Source organism: Apus apus, chromosome 21 (assembly GCF_020740795.1).
Source record: "Apus apus isolate bApuApu2 chromosome 21, bApuApu2.pri.cur, whole genome shotgun sequence".
In the NCBI taxonomy this organism is placed as follows: Eukaryota; Metazoa; Chordata; class Aves; order Apodiformes; family Apodidae; genus Apus; species Apus apus.
The window spans coordinates 1,537,940-1,560,338 of NC_067302.1; the positions used below are offsets into that span (position 1 = coordinate 1,537,940).

The 22,399-nt window shown below is 47.5% G+C and overlaps 1 protein-coding gene across 9 annotated transcripts in view; it reads right to left on the reverse strand.

Annotated features, from left to right (window-relative positions):
• Positions 1 to 22,399, reverse strand: part of HIVEP3 (HIVEP zinc finger 3) — a 273,818-nt gene that overhangs the window by 102,469 nt on the left and 148,950 nt on the right. For 2 of the 9 annotated variants that reach the window (XM_051637736.1, XM_051637733.1), the window contains exon 3: positions 18,465 to 18,560. The exons of 6 other annotated variants lie outside the window; for them this stretch is intronic. The gene's annotated coding sequence lies outside the window, so the exon portion shown is untranslated. Of the gene's footprint in view, positions 1 to 18,464; positions 18,626 to 22,399 lie in introns of those variants that run through there. One more of the 9 variants, XM_051637738.1, reaches the window with a different exon arrangement.

Below are 22,399 nucleotides of genomic sequence, written 5' to 3' on the forward strand. Positions count from 1 at the left end.
CCATCCACCAGGTGACCCACAAAGGCAGCCCAATGTCCCCAGTTGTTGTCTATCTATGCAGGCCAGGTAAGAGGTATTATTACATCAAGATTGTGGAGAAGAAAGAGAGGCTTGAGAGGACCAAGTCCTGTGCCAATTCCAACACAGAAGACATGCCACATTACAAGAAAAGCCTTGTCCAGTGGTGTCATCTCAAAAGAATCCTTCTATTTAGGAAAATACTAAAGTATATTCAACAGAGGTCTCACTCAAAGATTTGCAAATGCCCTGCTTGTGGCAGTCCATGATATGATAAGAAAGTAGTTTTATTTTTTTACAAATCTGCCTTCCCACATGGCATGGAAAATATCTGATGGCAGGTGAAAAAGACTGTAACATCACTGCTCAGAGCACTGATTTCTCATTAGAAGCAACCCGAGCAGAATAACTTTGGGGCTGGAGGGCAGGAGTTTGATGGCTGAGGAGTGAAAGCAAGTCTTTTTAGTCATTGTTATTGAGTGCAAAAATAGATTTTGAATAAGCTTCTCTCCCAGCTTGGCAGGTGGAGGCTGCCACAGAGCATCTCACCTGGGCTGGCTAAGGGTCTTACAGCTTCCTTCGAGTGCCTGGTCCAGGCTCATCACCAAGCCACAACATCTTCCCTCTGCCCACCCGGCAAGTGGGCTGCCTCTGTTCTGTGCAGAGAGCCTCAGCAGGGATTATCAAGAAGCCAGAAGGGGCTCAGTGCAGCCACTGCTGCTCCCAGCAGCACCACAGCCTTGCTGCACCTGGCTGGAGGTGAGCCAGGAAAACCTAGTGCCAGAACAGGCATCACGGATGCTTGTAACAGAAGTGAATTTTCATTTTAAAGGGAAAGTTAAAATAATAATGATAATAATAATAGTAATAATAATAATAAAAATTAATAATTATAATTAATAATAATAATAAACCCCAAACACAGCATTTCAGAAGCACACAGTGATGCAAGCCAGTGCAAAACTGCTCTGGCTTGAGCAGAGGATTACTGTCACATCACCCCACTATGGCTTCTCCAGGGCATCTTTATCACAAACAGCAGCTGAAATGCCAAGGGGAATAAATGCTGGTCTTGCTGATGCATGAACATCTGAAGAGATTTCCTTTCACATCCCCTTTGACAAACAGAAGTTCCAGCCTTTACCCCACTTCAGTTCGGGAGCATCCTACGAAACAGCAGGCAGGCTGCTGCCAATCAGCTACATCAGTCTTAACTGGGAGGCATCTTAACTGCCCCATCTGGGTTTTGAAGAAAGAATATCAGATTAAAAGGGAAAAGAAACCAAAAAAAAAGGAAAAAAAAAAAAAAAAGCAGCAGTCCAGGCACTTGAGATCCAGTAGCTGCTGTCAGCCCCTCTAACAAGGCTCTGTGCTTTCTGTCTCCAGGCAATGACTGCGGGAGCAGTTTGAACACAAGTTAAAAATTCCTCTCTTCCGTAAGCCAGAGGAGTCAGAGCTCCTAAGACCTTTCCCTGGGCATTTCTGGAAGATCCAGATCTGGAAGATCTGGAAGACAGCACCAGGTCCACCAGGCAGCTCACCACTCCCACGTTCCCTCAGCAGGTGCCTTCAGACAGAGAAGGGCCTTGTTCCCTCTCCCTTCCCGTTGAATAAAAGCTTGCAAAACCATTTAGATGAAAATAAAATAAAAAAGCCAAATCAAAACAAACAAAAAAACTCCACAAAACCAAACAAAACCCTATTTTGGGTTAAAAACAGCTTTGTAAATCACACAACTAGCCTAGCATGGAGATGTCTGGCAAGTCTCCTTTGCAACAGCTCAGAACAGTCACACAATCAGCTCTGCTCCCTGACAAAGGAATCACAGAATCATCAAGGCTGGAAAGACCTTCAAGATCATCAAGTCCAACCATCTACCCTACAACCCCAAACCATTAAACCATCTCCCTCAGAACCACATGTTTTCTGAGCACCTCCTGGGACATCACCTGTACCACCTCCCTGAGCAGCCTGTTCCAAGATCTCACCATTCTTCCTGTGAAGAAATTTTCCTAATACCTCCCAGGATGGTGACTCCACCACTTCCCTGGGCAGCCTGTTCCACTGCCTGACCACTCTTTCAGTAAAGAGATTCTTCCTAATGTCCAGTCTAAACCTCCCCTGGTGCAGCTTCAGGCCATCTCCTCTTGTCCTGTTATTCACCTGAGAAAAGAGCCCAACTCCCACCTCCCTACAACCTCCTCTCAGGCAGTTGTAGAGGGTGATGAGGTCTCCCCACAGCTTATCCTCATAGGGCTGGTTCTCACAACTCCTCATCAGCTCAGTTGCCCTTCTCTGCAGCAGGGCAGAAGAGGCTCCTACAGTGCTGCTGCAGAACTTCAGCCCCTCTGCCCTCACCAGAGCTGCATCCCAAGGAAACCTGCATCACAAGATGCAGCCAGTGACAGGTACAACCAAAAGGATCCAGGGTCTTGACTCAGCAGCTGAAAACAGGTACTAGCAAAGCTGAGGCTCTCAGGAGATAACACAGCACTGAGGAACTGAACTGCTCTAGTGGCTATTCACCCACAAAGAGGAATGAAAAATAAAATCTACCATTGATGTGCTATTTCACCCTGCTGACAGGAAAGAGTTGGAAAGGGCCATTGCTTCTGAGCTTAATTACATCAGATGCTTCTGAGGGTGAGGGAAAAGAGCACTTTGTGAGCCAAACCCAAAAAAGTTAATCTATTTTACTGCAGCAAGAAGACAGCATCTTGAAGGCTTTCCCTCCCCACACCCTGAAGTGTGAAATCAGATATTCTGGGTTTTTTTTTCTCATTAATGCTTTTTGCTCATTTCCTGCCTGGCCTCATACCCTCATAACAATGAATCAGGATTAATTAACATCAATGTCAAGATTAAGATCATGCCTAACCAGGACTTTCTTGTCATCGTCCAGGGGATTAAACTAAAGCCCCCACAAGGATTCACTGACCACGCTGCCTGACTGGGCAAACTCCCTGGTGCTACTGGGTGAAACCCACTTGCCACTTGGCACAAAGCTCCTGCTTTGGGGGAACTCCTGACAGTTTCCCCAGGTCAGATCTCTTGTTTTCCATGCACCTCTTCTAGACCCACTATCACCATTTACTTGCACATTCCCAGGCAGGAAGCAAGAAGCCTGAAGCTGTGGTCTGAGGTGAATGAGATGCACTTTCAGCAGAAGATACTGCAGTCACAAACAAGTAGAAAAAAGAAAAACAAGTCCAGCAGTCTGTGGTGCTTTGAAATCAGTGATTAGTGACTGAGAAGGAAATATCTCTGGATTCTTTTCCAAATATAAACCAGAGACCTCATCAGGCTCCATATTCTCCTAAGATCACTCACTATCAATTAAACTATGAACTTCCAGGTGGCTTTTTGTTAAGTTGACCAGAAGGTCATGTCTTTCTCATCTTCTGGGCATTTGCTCAGCAGGCAATGGGAATTCAAACAAAGTGTTTCAGCAAAAAAAGGTGATATGAAAGGGCAGGATGCAAACCCCTCAGTCAGCTCCCTGTAGGAGACACAACATGCCTCCTCAGACAGGCAGCTCCAACCTCTCCAGCCTGGCTGGGATCCATGGAACAGCCTCTGCAGCCTCACAGAATAACTGACTGGTTTGGGTTGGAAGGACCTTAAAGATCACCTAGATCCACCCCCCTGCACGGGCAGGGACACCTCCCACCAGCCCAGGTTGCTCCAAGCCCCATCCAACCTGCCCTTCAACACTGCCAGGGATGAGGCTTCCATGAGGTAACAGCTGCAGAGCCACAAGCAGGGTGATGTCTTGACTGGAAGACCCTCAGGAGATCTACAGCCCCTCTGGCTTCCCACGTCTTGTATCGACATGAGAAACACAACGTTCGCAAAACAAATCAGCTGCCAAGCACGACCGTGTCCGTGGCAGTTTCTGCAGTCATTCATTCATCGTTCCCACAGCCATACCAAGAGCAACAGAAAAATTCTCCCTGTGGCACATTTCTGGTGCTCGTGGGTTTTATTTTACTTGAGCATGGTCTTTCAGAACTTTTTCAAGTTGTTAAAAAGCACAGTCGTTGCCTTTAGAAATCATGAAGAGAAGCAAAGAAAATGACAGATACAGGGAAGTGTTTGGGACTGTCTGACACTTCTACAGAGTCCAAGTTCTCTGCTCAACTAAAGGAAAGAGCAAGGCTGTGAGCTGAGATGGAACCAGCCACTCCTGAGACTTAAGCTTAGGATGTAATCAGTGATAGAAAAGACTGTAAAAAAGAAAACAATCTCTTGCAGAACACTGGCCTCCATCTCTGAGCAGAAATCATACAGGCAGTTATTTCAGTAAAAAATAAGATGGCCAAACATATGTACTAATGACTCATTAAGCAACAAATCTTTGCTTAATCTTCCTAGCAGTGCTAAATGAAGAACTTCACTTTCCAGCCCCTAAAATAAGAATATCCAGGCTCCCCTCAAGAGCGGGCAACCACAAGTTCTCACCACCCTTCCCACCCCGTCAGCAGCCAGAGGGGAAGGTGCATCTCCCTGTGCAGACACCCTCAGGTCCAAAGCAGAAAGCAGAACCTTCTGGAGATGTTAAGGCTTTAGCAGCCTGATAAAGGCACCCTACAACAAGACAAGCTCTGGTCACTGGTCAACTGAAGCACATCTCTGCGTTGCACATGCTGAAATGCTGCAGTATTTTCATCTCACTGGTCGAGAAGCTCCCAGATATCAGCATTTCCTACACTAACATTGTCTTCAACCTTCTCACCTGAAGGATGACACATAAGTATCACCTTGAGCACAGCATCCAGGACTTACTGTAATTTCTTAAATTCCACTCATGTCACAGACCCAATTTGTAGGGTGCAGCTGGGTTGGGTTTGGTTTTTGTTGGGTTTTTTTTGTCTTATAAGAGACCAGAAAAAAAAAAAAAAAGTAGCAATTCTCTTCTGTGCAGAGAAGTTCTGCTGCACTTTTGCTGGATGACACACCAAAGAACCACAAGTGCAAAGCCCAAAGGAGACAAATGGCTGATGCAAACGGAAAACAATGCAGCAAAAGGAAGTCAATCTGTAAGGCAATTACTTTGTTCTCTCAGGGGTTTTTTGGGGTATCTTCTTTCCATAGAAAGTTTCCACTACAGTTATTTAAATGAAATGTGTATTTTTGTCCTCAAACCTATGAGGTAGGTTTGCTACATAGCAGGAGCTCTGCTGAAAATCAGTAAAACAACATATACTTGAACAGATGTCCAGGTTCTTTGGTCAGAAAGGCAAAAAAAGCACAAGGAATGCCCAAAACCAATCACTGAGCCATTTTCTTAAACAAAAACCTGGAAAGACCTCAAGATACCATTTAGCAAAGGCACTGGAGATGCTGTAGGGGCACAGAACTGTCTGTAAGAACATGAACAGGGAGAGTCCAAGGGTGCCCAGGCACATCTTCACAGGATGGGGCAAAACAGGGAAAGGGAAGAGCTGAAGGAATTGTTTAGCTTGGAGAAGAGGAGGTTGAGGGGAGACCTCATTGCTCTCTAAAAGTACCTGAAAGGAGACTGTAGGGAGGTGGGAGTTGGGCTCTTCTCCCAAGGGAGTAATGACAGGACCAGAGGAAATGGCCTGAAGCTGCACCAGGGGAGGGTTAGACTGGATACTAGGAAGAATTTCTACACTGAAAGAGCAGTCAGGTGCTGGAATGGGCTGCCCAGGGAGGTGGTGGAGTCACCATCCCCAGAGTATTTAAACACTGTGTAGACGAGGCACTTCAGGACATGCTCTAGTGGATTTTTGGGTTTCTTGGGGGGTCTTTGGGGGGTGGGAGTTGACTGTTGGATGTGGTGATCTTAGAGGTCTTTTCCAACTGTGAAAATTCCATGATTCTGTGGATATTTGGAAACCCCTCCACCAAGAGTCACCCACCACTTGAAATATCTCAAGGCAGCACAAACACCCTCACGCTATCAGGCTGGAAACACTTTGGTTTAGGAGGCAGATTTTCACTACTGTCATCTCCACTTTGGGCTCTGGAGGACTCAGACATGGGGCAAAACGTCACCTCTTTGGACGAGTGCAGCCTGGGTCAGAGCTCAGATCTGAGCCTGGGTATCCAAGTGATTTTGGGATGCCTGTGCCAGCCCAGTTGTGCTGCCAACCTGCCCCCAGCGTGCAGATGGCTGAAGAGTAAAGCAGCTTTTCCTTCCTGGCACACAGCAGCAATGCAGTGGCACGAACACAGCATATCAAAGACCATTTCTGCAGAAGATTTACAACCTGCCTTTAAACCTTCTAAAGGGGTTAAACAACCCAGTGAGCAGGGGTTTCTTGTGGAGAAATGACTCACAGGAAGGATGGCAACAATGCACGGCTATAAAATATTCAACATAATAGGTCTCTCTGCCCCGGACTGAAAGAATGAAAAGCAAGGTAAGTGGACCTGTGTTTTAATCCTGGTTCTCAAAGTCACTAATGGCCCTGTGGGTCTGTGAGCAGATGTCCACATGATACTGCAGGTACCACAATTTACTAGCTGCAAATTACTGCCTGGCATTTCATTACAATTTGATTGTGGCGATTCCCATCCCTTCCCTCCTCAGCACCAAACGGAACAGGCTGAAAAGTGGATCTTTTGGAGCAAATGAGCCCAGTTCATCAATAAAACACCATCACTCTGAAAGGGGAAAAGAAAGTGTGTGGTAAGAAGTTTGGTTGGGTGATGTTTGTTCCCTTTGCGGGGGCCCTGCAGAGCTTTTCCTGGCACCGACGCCTGGTCTGAACCAGCCTGAACTCAAGTGTGGGACAAGTCCAGCACACGGGTTGTGTTTTTCTGCTTGGGCACATCATGGGTCACACAGGATCCCTCTAGCAGCAGAGGATGGAAGAACTGGACTTGAGTTCACTTGTCCCGCTTGTTCCTTTTAGGAACCACCCCAACCTGGTGGGATGATCTGTCCACCTCATGGAGACTCCTCAATGATTTGTGCTTTTCTGTCCTACAGTGACGAATGACCATCCCTGCTTCTGTTAGAGCAGCTGGAACCGTCAGGGAGTTGGAGGGACCCTGTGCTTCTGGTGGATGAAGCAAAGAGACTGGCTCTGCTCAGTCCCAGACTGCTGCTCCATGAACTCCACGCACCCAGATCTCTCATCGTTTCCGCTGGAGGATGGATTGGAGCACAAGATCACCTCTTCTCATGTCCTGCACATTCTTCTGGTGGCTTCTATAAAAACCAGTAACTACAAATGCAGGAGACTCAGCAACTGTGGGGTTTCCACCTATCCCACAGGCTCTGGCAATGGTCGGGTGTGCAGAGGTCCCAGAAGTGCCCCTGGTTGTAAGGGAAGAAGAAAATCCCACAGATAGCTCACCAGAATCACATCCAGTGATCCCGAATCCATGAGCAAAACAACACAGCCGAGGAAAGAAAAAGTCACATCCATGAAAGCTGATGCTGGATAGCACCAGATTATCCTAAACCTCAGTGTCCTTTGACCAGTTGAGGCCACCCTTCAAAAAAGAGGAGGGAAAAGACAAAAAGCAAGACCAAACATCCTCAGCTGCTTGGGCATTTAGAAGAAGTGCCCTCCTGACACCTGCAGATGTCTGCTGGAAGCCCTGAAGCACAAGATCCAAGGAAAGCAGAGTGCTCAGGCCAAGCTGGGAGTGATTTGAGTTGCTAAGACAAACAATGGCAACTCCTCCTGTCCATAAGAGGCTTATGCACATCAGCTTCAGGGCCAGGACGGATTAACACCGTCATCTGCCCTCCAGCTCACAGGACTGAGGAAAAGCAGCTCTTTGGGCTTAAAACTGCAGGTCTCTGAAGACCTGAAATACCCAGGGGTGAAGGAGATATTAGCACCTTTCTGGTGTCCCAGGAGTTAACACAGGCACAGCTGAGCTGCTCCCCACAAAGCTGCAAACCTCCCCCCCAAAGGTATCTGATGATGCTTTACCTCCCCCTGCAACTACCTTGGGAAGTCAGGAGAGACAGAGCTAGAATGATGGATGCAAAATTAAAAGCTCAATAAATAATTAATCACTGAGGTCATCAAATTGTACGAATCTGTCCATCTCACTCTCCACTCTCCTGCTCAGTGGAGGAGTCTTTGTTTCCAGGGGGGGTGAAGTGCTCCTGCAATAACCATAACTCCTCACGCCGCTGCCACGGAGCTTGCACGGGGTGCCATATAAATCAAGAGCAATAAATCATTTCCTGAATGCTGCAAAGACTTTAATAAGCGTGTTAAGCAAACAGAATGCTTCCAGAGATCCCAAAATGAAGTGAGAGGAGAGTTGGAGTAACTTATGAAGGTAATTATGAAAATGTAAAATCACAAACCATCAAATATGTATAACACAGGCAAAACCTCCTTTCCTCTTTCCGGTATCAGCCTCTCCACAAATGCCAATGAAAAAGAGCACTCTTAAGTACCACAAATTAAATAACCAGCACACATGAAAGCTAGCAATGTCACCTCACCTCCTGGCCACCATAACCCTTTCTCTTTCCGCCTCTGAGTTTTGCCTGCATGGGTAAGATCCCACAATCTGGGACCACACAGCCAGTTTCTCCAATAGGCAGCACGTTATGGTGATATCCTGATTATAAATAAGGGGCTAATGATAATGAGCATGAATGCCCAGAATGGAAGATGTGTATCCCATGGCTGATGTGCTGCAAAGCTCGTTGCATCCTCCAGAGATGGATGCTGAGCCACCTGACTTGATGTGATCCAGCAGGTGAAGCCCTCATGCTCTGACCAGAATCACTTTGCATGATCCAGTCTCTGGGCTGGGTCAGATCAGCTGCATGACAAGGAACAATGACACCCTCCCCAAGTATGCAAAGCTCAAACAGAATAAAAATATTAGGTTTATTTCTGTGTATAAGGAGGAACTGGGGAAATCTAACAGCTCCCACTGCAGTTCAGTGAGGGTTAATTTTTCCACAAAATGCCAGAGCTTCATGGCCTCAGCTCACCTCTGCTTTGTGCTGCACCTACAATATGAGTTTTAAAAGTTCTCCAGAAGTTTCTTCCCTATTTGTGAACAGTGTTGTGAACGAGGAAATGTCACGTTGTCCATGAGGAACACCATGCACCTGGTTAAGCACACCGTGCACATCATTCCATTACTGTCTGATACGTGACATGAAGAGAAGACAGCCCAGCCCTGAAGGTGAGCTGGCAGCAGCAGATCACTGTCCTCACTGCTATTTTTGGCAATGGGACAATGAGAGCCTTGGGTCCAGGGGCTGTGTGACGTGGGCAGTGAGTGCTCCATCTGCACCTCATCCTCTCCCCACCGTTACATTCTGTCTTGCCTTCCTCCCCAAAGCCTTTCTGCACTCCAGGAATGCTCTGCCACACACATGTAGCATGGAAACTCCTTGTGGATGCAGAGCCAGGGTGAGACCCTGAGAGCGGGTTCCTTCACCAGTGGTGGGTCCAAGGGCTCTGCCACCCACAGGCCTCCCCCTGTGCCATGACACACAGGAGATGCTGAGACCATCACTATTCTGCAGACAGATCCCATCGATCTTCAAACCTTTTTTCCTTTTCAAAAGAAAACTTGACTTATTTTAATTATTTATTTCCCTGAAACATCATCATACAATGCAGCACCAGAGTCCAAACATCAAAGTTCCAGGACACTGGATGCCCTTCTCTGCCATTTCACTTAAGCTGTTTCTCAACCCCATTAGAAACACAGCCAGTAAAAATCTCCTCAAAACACTGTTCCCAATTAAAGTGAGCCCTTATGAAACCAGTATCACAGTCACTTGCTTAATATATTTCTTCCTAGAAGAACTTACAGTCTTTCCTTGATGAACCCCCAAGCATAACAGTTTCCACAGTGATTACAGAAAAGGCAGCAGTGCCAGAAACAACACTGGTAAATGGAAAACATCCCCTGCCCTGCCTCTCACACATCCACACGCCCAGTGAGTGCCAACGGGCTCACCAGGGATGAGTCCTCAGGGTGATAGTCCAAGCACCAAGTAGCCACCCATGTGAGAATGCAAACAGAAAAGAAAATTGAGTCCAAAAAATCACTTTTTATGTAGGTGTCTCGGTGATGGCAGCTGGGCAGGTACCCTCTGCACGCAGGCAAGCAGCAGCAGAACCTCACACAGAGACACAAACCGTGACCCTTTTCCAAAACCAGCTTCCCAAATATATTAAAAATATTTTACCCAGCAAGGAAGGACCAAATGACCCCTCCAGATGCTGTGTCCTGCCTTGGGAAAGGCAGCTTTAGTCTGGCACACTCCTGGTGCAAAAGCAGGAAAGAAAAGTACCAAGTATCAGAGCTCCACTAACCCCCCCCCCCCCAGCACTCACATTTCTTCAGTTATTTAAGGTCTGAGTCACGCAAAGTTGCAGTTTCTACCCGTGTGAACCTGTGGGTATTTTCAAGCCTGGGCCATGCTCCTGCTGCCCACTCCTGGTGGCTCTGTGCTGGCAGAGGCTGCAGGGACTGACACCTCTGCCTTTCCCCATTTATTTCCCAAACTAGAGAGAAGGCTTTCAGCAAACACCTTTCCAAAGCGATTGTCTGCGACAAGTGCCCTCAGCAGCTTCAAATCCTTTACTGGCTTATTGTTCTTAAGGAAAGAACAAAATGGATTTTTTTTAATCCTTTCTTAACCTAAACTTTTTGCTCAGTACCAATGTACCAGTTCCTGCCCTCTCCCCACACCCCTCACAAGCATCTCCTTTTTAGCTCTCTGTCCCCATGTCCTTTCAGAGCCCCCACCAGCCAGGAGCCCTGTTTGACCTGAGAAGTTCACACACTGACCATGTAAAAAAGGACCAAGTTTTTCACCTTTATTTGTATTAAAAGTCATCAAGGTATATGGCCAACCCACTGTTCATTTAGGAAGGCATGGTTCTAATTTAAGATGGTAAAAATGGGTTCAAAAAGGAAAAAAAACCAAAACAACCCAAACAACAATGTCCAGCTTGTATTTTTCGTGACAGGTTTTGTGCTTGACACAACTGACACATCCACAACAAGAAGCCTCCCAGGACAGGCAGATACATCCCTGATGAACGGGGAAGACTTTTTTTCCACCTCAGAAGAAACAGGATTTGAGGATTTCTGTCATATTCACAAACTTAATTTCTGCCTTTACACCCGTTTACTTTACGAAATGTAGTTTAACATTTTGGCATCCCATCTCCTACCTTCTCAACAATTCCAAATTCTGATTAATGCAAATACGAACACAAAGTATTTCCTAACTTTGCAGCCAATCCCCACAGGTGGATGACAGATAAAACACAAAGGCAGCAGACTGTGTCCACAGCCAGGAATTACAGGCAGAATCAAAAAGCAACTATATTCCATGGAGATTAGAAAGCAACCAACACCTCACGTGGGACTTTCCCTTCACTTCTTTAAAGGCCTAAAACCTGCATCATGCATCATAAAACCATCACTGCAGGCTTTTCCTTCAGCAGCAAAAGAGCACAGTGCTGCCTTAAGGTTATGAAAAAAACCCTCCAGTTTGGCAGTAATGGTTTGAACCTGCCTAGCTTTACTGTTTCTGAATGCAACCAGAGCCATTCAAAGCAGGTTTGCAAAGGCAGCAAGATTTTAATAAATGCTCCCTGAATTTAAAAGGATTACTTCAGTAATGATACAAACCACAGCAGTAAACTCATTAGACAGTGAGTCATTCCTGTCAGATGCTCTCAGATGTGAAGAGCCAGCCTGTGCTGCTGGTGGGTCTGCTCATCTGGTGCAAGGAACATCTTCAGTGGTACTTGGATCTCTTTTACACCTTTCAGCATCTTTTTTGGGTGGCTGCTGGGCCATCAGTGCTGAAAAGCAACAGCTTCCCCAGCCTCGAGTGCTCCCGACCTCTAACTGTGAATCTTTATCATAATATGTTTTCTTAGTTATTTGTAGTCATTCACTGGAGCATGAAGCACTTAGAATATTCTTTAAAATAGTATCACTTTACTTTTATTTAGCATTTTTCACACTGGTGAAAAAACTCTGCGGTGTTTTACAAACTGCTGTGGAGGGAGTGTGGCAATGCTCCTGGGAGGGAGGGAGAATATTTTTAACCCCATTTTACAGAAGTGGGAACTGAGGCATGAACTTTTCCACGGAAGAAGATTGGCCAGAAACACTTCTGAATTCTTGCAGGGTAACATCCAGCAGAGATCTTCACTGCCAGAAGAAATGTACACTTATTCCAGACTACAGTGGTCACACTGTTGTGTTCCAGCCAATTTTCTCACATAAACAGAGAGGTGAAACAGTGGGGAAGAGTGGTTTCTCCTCAGGTTTTCTTAATTTTAGTCTGAGAAAGTCATGAAGGAAACACCTGAGCACTATGGGCAAGTTTGTGAGAGGTAATTAAACACCCAGCTTGACTTCTCTTCCAACTCAGAAAAGCTTCACACTTTTCTGTAGGTATCTACAACTCTATTTTTGCACTTGGTTCTAGCCTGACCTTTCATTGCACTGTTTTGTTTCAAACACTCCACATCTTCAAAATGAAGGTGTTTCTCTTCTAAACATGACTAAAACTTTTTTTCCACTCTTTAAAACATGCAAAGACCTAACACATTATTGGCAGGTTCAAATACACACAAGAACACTTTGTCCTGCCCCTACCAGCCCTGACCTCCCCCAGAACAGAAACCTCCCAGTTCAGACCAGCACTCCAGCTAGGATGCCAACAGACCACAAATTTAAGTAAAGAAATCCCTTTGCTGTTTTCACGTGTACAAAGAATAACTGCTGTGAACAAACAGCTTTTCTGAGAAGAGCCACCCCAGAAACACCCCACAGTGCTCATCCAGGAGGAGGATGCATCCCCGTAAGGACCAGGCATTGCCCCTCCACCCTTCCTCATGGCCAGTTCATCCCCTTAACTTGTTCCTCTGCAGCTGGTATCACCCAGGGTGGCTGTAATCCCTCCAAGGAAGTTTATCAGAGTGGCACCCTGAGGCAATAGGGTGGCAACTGCAAATCACCAGCCTGTTACAGAGTCCCAGCTGACCCAGCCCAGCAGCTGCTCTTGTGTCACAGGTGGCAGGTGCCATCCCAGCACTTGCTGAAACGTATGAACTTTATGAAACTCTTATTTTTCATTTCTACTCAACTCAGCCCCATCTTCAGTTCTTCTAACAGCTTTAATTTATGCTGGTAAATCTCCCCAGAAGGGAACAAACCCAACAAAATCCTGAATACAGGGCAGGTGGGAACACAGGAAACCTGTGGGGAGCTATTTACAGAGGGAACGAGGCCTCACAGAAAATTCTGAAGCACATTCCTGGTAGTGACAAACCTGCTGCTTTGGCCCCGGGTCACTCACTGTGGGGTCCTGAGTGGCACACCCTGACCAGCAGAGAATGGGGAGAGCCCTTCTATCTGACACCTTCTCCCTGGCATCTCCTAGCAGCTCAGGGCAGGAGGAACCAGCCAGAAGTCCAGGGCCCAGGATCTTCCTCCTAAACCCCTTTGTGAGCTCCTAGAAGGTCTCCAAGCTTCACAACCCGTTTTGTGAACCCTGTACCCTGCTTTTAAATAACAACCACTCATTCACCTCCACCAGATGAAATGGCTGCAGACAGCATGCCACCACTTCCAGCAGTGACACAGACCTCTAAAACATTCCGCTCACAACTTATCTTACTGCAGAACTTTTGGGGAGCATGTGTCCAGTCACACACTCATCTAGTTGGCTTTTTATCCCAAGACAGAGTCAGGATACCCAGGAACACAACCAGTTCACAACACCCCTTGGGTCCCTTTGTCACTGTTGGCTCCTGGTTTATTACGATATTGATGCTAGACAGGGATACCAAGAGAATAATCATACACCATGAAAATGAAGGTTGAACAATCCGTGTACATCTGAGACTTTAATCTGCTAGCAATTCTCATCGAAAGTGGCAGGAACCATTACAGAATTAATGGTTGTGTCTGTTTTTTGCCTTTTGAGTTCTACAAAGTAGTAAACTGCCCTTCATGAGAGGCCATCTAAGCAATGCAGAAGCTGGATTTCAATCTGGGCTTAGCAGCGTGGCAGTGAAGACTTTGGGGAACTACTATACTTAAAACCAAGTTTGCTGGGAAAAGGGCCAGGCTCAATTTTATTGGATTCTCCTGAGGTTTCCCCTCTCAACTGCACCACCAAATGAGGGCTCAGCAAACCCCTCCAGGTCTCAGTGCATTTGAGAGCAACATTAGCAGAGAAACCCAAACCCTGTGTCTGAATTCAGCTGGATCTCGCCAATTTTTGACACACCTTGCCTTCCTGCCTAAAATCTGCAGTTCTAATGGAGAAGCAGAGCAAAATAACCAAAACCCCAAAGATTCCCAGGGCTGCAAAGCCTGAATAACTGTTTAATGAGCAGAGGACCCTCCAAAGTCTGAGGAAGGAACAAGGGAAGGGCTGGATAAGCTGCATGGAAAAGACAACTTAGGATCTGGAGACAGATGAGCTGCTGAGACTGAAAACCTCATTTGCTCAAAAAAGAGTTTTACATTATCAAGGCAAGGAGGAACAAGGAGTCCTTGCTTACGGCAAGTCCATTTTGGGAAGGTAGGAAAACTTGATCTCACTCATGTTTTCCTCTTAGTTATCCCTGCTCAAAAGTCGCTGAGCAGTTCCCAGAAGTGCCCCAGCTGAAATTTCCATACAACTGAAATTTCCATACAACTGAAATAAACAAAAAAACAAACAAAAAAGGGTTATAAAAATGCCATCTAAGTGTATTTAAAAGGGTTAGTTACTGCTCCTCTTAGGGTAAAGTTTTCTCAGAAGACCTCCACACAGTGAACACTCAGGGATGTCTCTGCTCATCTCACTCAGCTCTGCACGGCTGATTTCCTCCCCCTGCCCCGCTGCACGTGCAGCCCCTGCTCTCCTTCTCAGAAAGCTTGGAGCAGTGGGCAGTGAATGGAAACCAGTGCTAGAAGAGCCAGTCACAGCCTGAACCTCCTCGGGAGGAGGGGTTGGGCTTGGTGCAGGGCTTAGGAAAAAAAATGAGGCAATGTAGAGGATAAGGAAGATTTATTGCACGTTTACTTTCACCAAATGCTTTTTGGATGACTGAGTAATCCCCTGTTCCCTTTGACATAGGCCCTCCATGGCACACAATGCATCTTTTAATGCTCATTAAGAGGTTCACCTTATGCAGGCATGTAATTAGAGCCAGGCAGGATAAAAATCTCCATTCTGATTACTGCACTGATTGCAGAGACCGAGATCCCAGCTGATGGTGCAAAGCCGGCCTGGGAAAGACCATTTGCTTCAATTGCAGTCGTGGCACAACAGGAGCGTGGATCACAACCCTTCCCTTGCAAGGTGGTCCCAGCAGAACCCAGGAGAGGGAGCACCAGTGAGAAATTGGTCCAGATTAACCAGCAAAAGGTGGGAAGAATTCAGCAAGTGTAATGGGCAGAATGGAAAACAGAATAAATAATTCCCTGCACCCCAACTGGCCCTACGACTGCAGATCCCAGCAGGGCTATAAAGATCTACTAACAAGCAGCTTTATTGAAGTCGGAGACAACGGTGTTGAATGTATATTTTAAATAAATTGCTTTCCTTTCCAGAGGACTTTTTTTTTCCACCCCCCCCTAAGTTTGAATGCCCTTGCCAAGAAACCAAACGCTTTCAAGTGCTGTAGAAACGGCGAGTCTGCTGAAACACTTTTTGCATTCAACATGTGCAGCCAAACGTGGCCAGAAGTTGTGACGGCAGAGCCGCTTGGAGCAGAGTCAGCAGGAACCTTGGTGATTAGGGGAGCTGGAGGAAGCCGGAGGAAAGCCAGCTTTCCCAGCAGCAGAGGAGCTACCCGACGTGGCCATGGGACTCTGCCAGTGACGTACAGCAAGGGAGTTCCCAGGAGCCCCTCATTAATGACCGGCCACCCAATCAACAGGGTGGCGGCGGTGATTTCCCCAGCTGGGATACACTTCCCTGCTCTCTCCAATTACTGCTAAACCACCCATGGCAGCAATGCCTTACCCCCACAGCTCAGAAAAGGTTTCTCAACGGGGCTTTTGTTGGTAACTTCAGAATAAATATTATTTTCCAAACCATTCCTCAGGGGACTCACCCCACCGGATCCCCTCAGCAGCCCCCACATCCAGCCCTGCTCTCACACAGGGCAAACGCCGCAGGCTGAACACTGAGCTATTCTGTGGACACTGCAGTATATTTTTCAAAAGCAAACTCCAAACATTTCTGAGTTTGGTCTGCTCTCTCCTCCTCCCTGGCTGCAAGAACATGCTTTTGCTCCTACAGGAAAAAAAAAAAAAATAACAACAAAACCAAGCAGAGCCTGTGGCCCCCTCTCTGCTTTTTCTGCCACACGTGCACCTGGGCAGCCACTCATTAGAGAAGGGGGGGAAAGAAATCTTGTGAGGGTCCCTTGTTAAGATGTTAAAAGCACAGCAGAGAAGCTGCAGCTGGACATACAAATGTTTCTGAACCGGATGATGTCTGGCACAGAGAAATTAGAAGTGCCCACTGTGGGTTACGATGAAAATGGTCAGTCACTGAGTAATTCCCCTCCCTTTACGATGCCAGAGCTTCCCCAGGTGAGGGGAGGGCTCCCCTAGGGAATTTCCCAGGGGCTGCACAACGTTTCTGTATGTGCTGAATGTGTCCCAGAGGACATAAAGCCCAGACTTGCTGCAAGCAGTTTGGTGCTAACACGTTCATTAATCAATCAACTAGTAACTTCTGGTTGTTTTTTTCTTTTACACAGAGTTTACACCAGCCCTCTACTGGTTTTGTTTTTTCCTTTTCTTAATAAGGACTACAGTTAAACCTTCACCAGTTCAAGAAGCCCAACAGCAAGTCTTGGAGGCAGAATGCTTTTCTTCTAAGAAGCAAGTCAGGACAGCACCGACCAGCCCCTACCATGTCCTACACCAGTATCTCTACATCCTCCCCTGGAGGATACTTTTCTGTGGATGAAGGAAATCATGTTTCCAGGACCACTTCAGCTAGACTTGTCTGTTAAGAAGGGGCAGGCAAGAAGCAGATAGGGACAACAAGACTCATTGAACTGGCTTTGGAGCCTCTTGATACCTGTGAACCTAGTGGGAACCACAATATCCCACCTCACACAAATCCCCCTATTCCTACTGGGAAAATACACTCTGACAGCACTGTGAGCTTTTCCCTACAAGAATGAGAGTGAAAAATACTTGAAGTTTCTCACTGAGACTGTGAGAAAAACAGTCCCCAACAAACACAAACAGCTTCCCAGGGGACAGCTGAACCCAAATGAAGTAAGAAAGACAGGAATTATGACGAAAGGACTATCAGGACATCCAGACAGCGAAGGTTAAAACTGGCTCTGCACACTGACACTAATAATCTCTCAACACCAGGGAAACTAAAAGCCTGTAAGCTACAGGTTATCCTCCAGCAGTGGAGCAGGGCTTGGATTGTATTGCTCACACCATAAATCACCGTGTCAGCTGCCCCAGCCATTTCCACTCGCCAGAGGGTAACTGGGTAAAAGTGCCAGGCACTTTCCCGATTGTCAGCCAATTAGCTCAAGAACAAGGAGGAGGGGAGGAATGAAATAATTCACAGTGCTTTTTTTTTTTTTTTTTTTTTTTTCCGGAATAACCATCTACACATTTGCATAGAGCAGCTCGGTGTGTGCCTGCATTTCTGATCACACCTCTGGGCGCATCAAAAGCGTTATTAATTTCCATCGAGGAGGATTAAGAAGCTTAAATCGTTAGCACTCGTTTACTCAGACTTAACGCACTTCTAAAGCTGCCTCATTTCGTGCTGATGTGCAGGTGCTAATCAGCAGCAAGAAACATGAAAAGGGCTAAGACAGCCAAAGGGTCAGCCCTAGGTCCTTCTCTGCATCCAGCAGGGTGAAACCTCCTCACCTGCCTGCAGAAACCCAGCAGATAATTTGGGACTGTGGGTCGGGGATGCCGGTTTGCCGGGAGCTCCCGCAGGGATCTTCCCAGCACAGCTCCTCTCGCATCACGTGTTGCCCACGAACACCCTCTCTGCTCCCCACTTGCTTTCCTGTACGAGTGATAAGGAGGAAATCCGTCCCAGCCAGCTCGCCCCTGCCACACGCTGCAAGCCCAGTGAAAGCCCGCAGCTCTCAGGACCTTAATTAGAGGTGGCCGCCAATTAAGAGCCGAGCTGCAGCTGCCGCCTGTGCCAGGACAGGCAGCCGGGCTGGCTGGCGGCGGATCAAGAGAAACAACCCTCCGTGTTTACAGGATCCAGGAGCCAGCATCCAGTAACTCCGGGTTACTCACTGCAGTGACCTCATCAGCGAGACGTGCTACCCAGCGCTCTTAATTACCCCTCATCGGCCGCCCTTGCCCTCTCAGCGCTGACCACGGCCGAGAGAAGCAAATAAATCATTTTCATCTACCTATATAATGTTGGTTCTAAGCACCCCCCCGACCCCCCCAGGCAGAGGGTGCCTGGCGAGGGAGCGATCAGCTGTTACCTGCGCTTGCCCCCCGCGCTGCAGCCGCGGCGCTCCCATGACTCTGCCCGCTGAGAGGTTGGGACCCTGGGGCTCCAGGGGGATCTTCTGCCCGGGCTGCAATAGAAAAAGGTTAGTTTAAAGCTCCTTATTTGGGCAGTGATGTAAAGGGAAGTTGTTCAGGCAGCACCACCCCCTTTTTTTTTTTTTTTTCTTTTTTTTTCTTTCTTTTTTTTTTTTTCCATTCACTACACATTGTTTCCTGTTGTCAAGCGGCTGCCGCGGGTTCGGCGCAGACAAGGGAATCCTTCAGCCCCCGGGGCTGGCTCCGGCCGCTGCCCACGCCGGGGGGGGGGATATGGGGGGGAAGCAAAATTCCTCCGGGCTGGAGCGCAAGAGCGGGTCGGAGATGGGGGCTCTGTGTCCCGTCCCCCTCCCCAGCGCTTTCCATCCTCGCAGCAGCCTCTCGCCCGCAGGAGCCGGGGGGGCTGGGGGGAAGGAGGGGGCCCGATCCGGGGGGTCCGGCTGCCACGGGGTGTGGGGGGGGGAAGGAAGGGCCCGGCTTGCCCGCCCCGCCGCCTCCCTCCCCGCTCCATCCCTCCTTCGCCGCCTTCCTCCCCCTCCTCCTCCTCCTTTTTCCCTCCCCATCTGCCCGACCCCCCATCCCACGCCCCGGCTGCACCCGCTGCCCCGAGCCCCTTTCTGGGGCCGCGGTTTGGGGAGGGGGCGGGGGATGGGGGGGATGGGGGGGATGGGGGGGATGGGGGGGATGGTGGGGATGGTGTCCCCGAGGGGCCCGCGAGCGTCCCCGGGCAGGGCCCAGTTCCCCCGCACAAATCCCAGTCGCACCCCGCGCGGCTTCCTGGGGTTTCTCCTTGTTGTTTCTTTTTCTCTTTTCTTTTCTTTTCTTTTCTTTTCTTTTCTTTTCTTTTCTTTTCTTTTCTTTTCTTTTCTTTTCTTTTCTTTTCCTTTCTTTTCTATTCTTCTCTTTTCTTTTTCTTTTCTTTTTCTTTTCTTCTCTTTTCTCTTTCCCTCTCTTTTCTTTCTTTCTTTCTTTCTTTCTTTCTTTCTTTCTTTCTTTCTTTCTTTCTTTCTTTCTTTCTTTCTTTCTTTCTTTCTTTCTTTCTTTCTTTCTTTCTTTCCCTTTTCCCTCTCTTTCCTTTCCTTTCTTTCCTTTCTCTTTCTTCCTTTCTTCCTTTCTTCCTTTCTTCCTTTCTTCCTTTCTTCCTTTCTTTCTTCCTTTCTTCCTTTCTTTCTTCCTTTCTTCCTTTCTTTCTTCCTTTCTTCCTTTCTTCCTTTTCTTTCTTCCTTTCCTTTCTTTCCTTTCTTTCTTCCTTTCCTCCTTTCCTCTTTTCCTTCTTTCCTTCTTTCCTCGTTTCTTTCTTTCCTCCCTCTCCTCCCTTCTTCTCTTCCTCCCTTCCTCTCTTTCTTCCTCTCTTCCTCTCCCTCTTCTCTCCCTTTCTCCCTTCCTTATTGTGGTTATTTTTTGTTCGTTGTTTGTTTCGGGGGGTGTGTGTTTGCTTTAGGCTGTCACTGCCGTACCAAGCCGAAAGCCTGAGCCGTTGCGCTAAAAGGGGGAGACAAAGTGCTCCTTCACCCGGCAGCGGGCACAGCCAGACCCGCAGGGTGTCCCCCTTCCACGTGGGGACGGGAAAAGGGCTCCAGGGCTGTTTGTCCCGGTTCCCAGGCGGGATCCCGGCTCCGGATTTGGCCGAGATGAGCTGAGAGGACAGTGGGATAACCCCGGGGTTCCAGCCAGGCAGCTGGAAAGAAGCAGGCTGGGGAGTGTAGAAGAAAGCAGAGCAGCCTTGCATCCCAGCCTGTGTTTAGTTTTCAAATCCACATGCAGATTCAGCCAAATGTTTTGTGCTTCTTCTGCAGCCATTCAAAGTGCTACTCTAGATGGGGTTTTAGTGGCAAAAATGAGAACTCTTGCCAAGGTTACCCAATTTGCTCAGCTCATCAGTATATGCTTGCTAACTGACTGCCACTGCATGGTGTGCCTGATCAACATGCTGTGCTGGAAGCAGCTGGACCCCATGGCCAGCAAGGCCACCCCAGCAAAACTGCACCTCCTCCCTCCTTTTCTGGTGCAGCCTGAACACAAAAAAACTCACTACTTAAAGAGGAAAAAAACCCCAAACACCCTCAAAACCCACTATTACCAGGCTTGTATTTCTCTCTGATTCCAAACTTTGTAAAGTCGAGGTTAAGCCAAAAATGAATGGAGTAACAATGATGTGAGGTCTCTGTGATGGAATGAAACTTGGCAGTAAGAGCTTTTTGGGGTGAATATCAACCGAGTTGTCGTTTCACTCAGAAAACAGCATGTTGCTTTTCAGGGCAATTAATGATTGGAAACCTGCTATGGGAACACCAGTCTGGCCCATCGCCAGCCAGCCAGAGCAAACTCCACGTAACCTGCATCCCCAGAAAGCTTTTAGTGCTAAACCCAAGAAAATACCACGTAACACGCTTTCTTCCAGTGTGTTGTTTCCTCACTAGCCCAGTTTCCCACTCAATTTCAGCTTCTCTCATTCCAGACAGAAATCAGTATTAGAGCATGATGTAAAAATGCTTCATAGCTGTATTTGTTTGATTTTGCTCCCACGCTGCCACGGCCTCCTCCCTTTCTCTCTCCCTGAGTCACTTTGATTTAAGCAGGTGCATTTGCTTAAGGTCCTCAAGGAATTGCACGGATGCAGCCAGACACGGGATACACTAACAGTCCCTCAACTCTCAACCAGTGCACTCAGAAGGGCCTCTGCCCTTCCAGACCTCACTTGATAAACACTGAAATTGGGTGTGTTTCCCCTCAAGAGAACTTCCCCATCCGGCTGGCTGGGATGACAAAGCCACTCAGTGCCAGGGGCAGGGGTCACAGCCCCAGCTGCACATCCACTGTGCTCCTGGCCACAGCCAGCAGGTCACCCCTGGAGCTCTGCACCCACCCACCTGTGGGCCAAGAGCAGGTTTGTCACTTAAAGGCCAGCTGAAGGAACAGCAACGGAGCAGGGGGACTGCGGTGACGGAAGGGGTTGGATATGGCAATGCAACCCCTTTCTTAATAAAGTTGGACTTAAGGATTTGGACAGACACGTAATAAATGAAACAGAGCTCAGAGGAGCATGGACTGAAATGCAAGGACCCGTTATCAGAAGCAAAAGCAGCCACCAAAGAAGTCTCCCATTTACATCCTGCCACAAGGGGGAAAATCAGTTACAGAATCACAGAATCGTTCTGGTTGGAAAAGACCTTTAAGATCATTGAGGCTAACCATAACCTAACTCTACCAACCATTAACCCAACTCTACCATAGTCCAAAGCACCACAACTGCATGTCTTTTAAACACCCCCAGGGATGGTGATGCAACCATCTCCCTGGGCAGCCTGTGCCAGTGGTTAATTACCCTTTCAGTGAAGAAGGTTCTTCTAATGTCTGTGTCTCAGTTCTTGTGTAAGTGCCTCCCATTCCAGCATCCTCAAGATCATTGTGATTTTACTAGGCCAGATAGACAGATCATCTCCTCCTGACACAGCTACCATCTTCCTTCCTTTTTTTTTTTCTTTTCTTTGGCACATGGAAATGAACTGACAACTGGCTCTGAGAAGCACTTATTAAAATAATCACCTTCCAGACTGAAAAGATGAGGGCACTCAGCGTGCCTGGGAGAGGCTTCAGCAACCTCCGCTCTGATAAACTCCTTGGAAGACAGAGGTCCAGGAATGAATGAAAATTCCACCACAAAGAACCAGATGTGGGCACATGTAAGATTTTAATTTTAAAAAATCCACAGATTTTTTAAAAAATATTTTTAACCAGCATCCTTGACTCTGATCATCGCATCCAACACCCAAACGCTTCCCTTCCCAGGTTGATTTCTGTGCTCCAACACCCAAAAAGTTTGAGGTATTTTTCCCCTGAACAGTACAAACACAGCCATCCAAGGCAAACA